The following is a 3,251-nucleotide window of genomic DNA, read 5'->3' on the forward strand; positions in this document are numbered from 1 at the left end:
TGTGTCCGTAAGTAAGACCCTGACCTTCCAGCTGTTTGGCATTTCAATAAACCACCTTGCTCTTAGGCTAACGTATCTGTCCTGGGCCTGCTGCAATGTTCCAATGAAGCACAATGCAACCTTGAGGAACAACACCTCATTTTTCGCTTAAGCACTTCACAACTTCAGTCTCAACATTGAATTCCATAACTTCAGAAACTGACTGCATTATGTCTGTTCTCCGTTTTTCTTACATTCTCTCCCTCCTGCCACAGCTGTGTCTTGTTACTTTGCTCTTATTAGAGAGCTCCCATTCTTTCTCTTTTGCTCCTCAACTCCCATCCATTTTACTCTTTCAACACGATTAACAACCCCTTTGTCTTTTAAATTGGGCCTCTACACGAGGTCTCTGTCAAAAGTATTTTCCAAAACCTATTTTCCAACACCTTTCAGTTCTGAGGAAGAGTCATACTGGACTTGAAATGTTAGTTTCTCTCTTCACAGATGCTACCAGACCTGCTGAGTTTCTCCAGCAATCTCACACAACTCCTGGCTTCTCATTCAGTGCAGACAAATTCCTGAATGAAAACAAAATACTGTGGATGCTAGAAATCTGAAACAAACACTGGGGATAATGATTAAATTCTAAACTGACAATGGGGAGTTTTCCAATGATGAATTTAGGAGTGTGTGTGTGTGTGTGTGTGTGTGTGTGTGTGTGTGTGTGTAACCATGAACATAGTCGTTACAGACAGGGCAGTAGAAAGCCCCTTTAATATTCTGTGTGTGAAAGAAATCATGTGGTAGTAGGTGAGATGCTCTATAAAATCCGAGAGAACCAACCAAGTTGGTTCAGAATCCTGGAATTCCTTCCCTCAAGGCACTCTGGGCCTACTGACACCAGTTGGACTGCAGCAGTTCAAGAAGGTAGCTCACCACCACCTCCTCAAGGGCAACTAGGGGCGGACAATAAATTCTGGCACCCAACGATGCCCACATTCTGTAAATGAATAAAACAAATACAAAAACTGCATTGTTACAGGGTGAAATCTATGAAAAGGAAGTATTTTTGAAACAACCTAAAGAAGCAGGTGGTACAGAAGGAAATTAAACAAATACGTGCATGGGTTAAATGGTGCAATGAGGGAATGGTATTTCTTAGTTAGGTCCACCTTGCTCAAAGTAGGTTGACTTCGGCTTAAAGCAGACCAGCAATGTTCTATCGGTATCACGGAAATGGGCAGGCACGTTGATGATTATCTATGGGGAAGTTTAATGGGATTTCAGTGATGTGTGGTACATAAAATAAGAAGGGAATTTAAGATTGGAAGTCAAGTTTTGTGGGCTTTTAAACATAGAGTTAGACATAAAGCAGAACAAGTCAGGAGTGACTCTGGATCAACAGTTTTACTTGGAAAGTGTTAATTGATCCTGATAAATTGGGTCAGGTCCCCACAAAAAAGATGATTTTGCATCCAAGGATGGAACAGACAAGAAGTTTGATTGGACAGCTAAACTGGATGTGCACTCAAATTCAACCTAGTGCCAGTTATGATGGATTGGAACTGAGTGCTGTGATGAAATGTGCTACCGTTGAGGAAGTCTTGAGGGAGAGTGAATAAAACGTTAAAGAAATTAAATTCAGAAAAATGCAGACTCCAGTCTTCAGCCTTGGGTGACCCAGAAGATATGAAATTTGCCCTTTGTAGCAGTCCTTCACATGCCAATCTTCTAAACGGCTTTTTGATGTAAATTCAGCAAAGGGTGTCGCTGAGAAAGGAATAAGGATTGACCTTGCTAGTAGGAAGTAAATGTGAGAAAGATGTCCAAAATAAAGTGGATTGACACAAATCACCAGTTGTCAGACTGATTCAAAAAAAAAGGTGCTTGCTCCAGTAATTTCTTGGAGACCCTTGACGAGGGACGCCTAGTAATTACTGGAGTAATAAAAATAAACAACATTTGGGGTTGCTTTATGAATAAAAAACCTAATTTTTTTGTTCAAACATAAAAACGTGAATACGCAAGTTTAATTGTATTATATGGAATATTAAAACAAAGTTGATTGTATTATAATACAAGATAGAGAATATGCTAGCAGTTCTTTTTGTTTACTTTTGATTAGTTCTGTTCAAATATTGTTTATCAGTCTTCAGAAGTTTTATTTACAGTCAGTTCTGATATAATGCATGTTTTTTCAACATGAATTGGCTTTAACTTGATTGAAGAATTTCGACTGCTATTTGTAGAACACGAACTTTCCTGACCTGCATTGGCTATGACGCGATTCCAACCCCATTAGTTTAAATGGCACAGCTATTGCACGATTTTCTTAACACAAGAACGGAACTATCACGTTATATCAGAACCGACTGTAATTTAAGATAGGGAAATCTGTTAGTATAGCAATTTAAATCGGTGATTGGGATTGTAGATTAATTGACTGGATACATAAGGGTTGGGGGGAACAGTTGGGGCTGGTACTTGAAGGAACTGTAACACTGAGTTGTTAATAACCTTTTGGTTTCTGTCTTACCGACTGGCTTCACATAGTAACTTACCTTGTTGAAACAATAATTTTTAGTTAATTGCTAGTTGTAAATTTAGACTTGAGGGAGAAATTAAGATTCCTTTACTCACCCAACTCCCAGCTTCACACTCTTTTGCACTCAAGCAGAATTCAGTACAGACAAGCAGTATTGAGAAATGCCTGTGTATGAGAGGGGCAAAACAAAGGGAATTGATTATTTGGTGAGAGTTGGGCATTTATTCTAAAGTACCAGGTAGAAGTGAACCAGCTTGGTTGCAGAAGTGGACTTGCCCTCAGAATGTCTTTGCGGGTGGGACTTTAAGGTTAAATTGTGGATAGTTACTCTGAGTTTTGAAGAGTGACTGAATAATATAGATGTTAGAATGGACTCACACACAGCAGGAAAAACAATCCTGGCAGTCATTTTAGCTCACGAACAAAAACAGAAGTTGCTGGAAAAGCTCAGCAGGTCTGGCAGCATCTGTGAAGAAAAACTCGGAAGTTAGCGTTTCGGATCCAGTGACCCTTCCTCAGAACTGATGCTAGCTGGGAAAACATCGGTTTATATGCAGAAAATAGGGAGAGGAAAGGGTAGGGAGTAAACAGTAGGATAGAGCCCAAAGAGAGAGAAGAACATTGGATAGACAAAAGAGTTGATAACGATCTGGCTAGGAGTGTGAGTAGTTGTTAATTGGGACTGTTAGTGATGAACAATAGGTAGGCTATGTGATAACAAGGGGTG

Source organism: Rhincodon typus, unplaced genomic scaffold (assembly GCF_021869965.1).
Source record: "Rhincodon typus isolate 14 unplaced genomic scaffold, sRhiTyp1.1 hic_rhity00000054, whole genome shotgun sequence".
NCBI classification, from domain to species: Eukaryota; Metazoa; Chordata; class Chondrichthyes; order Orectolobiformes; family Rhincodontidae; genus Rhincodon; species Rhincodon typus.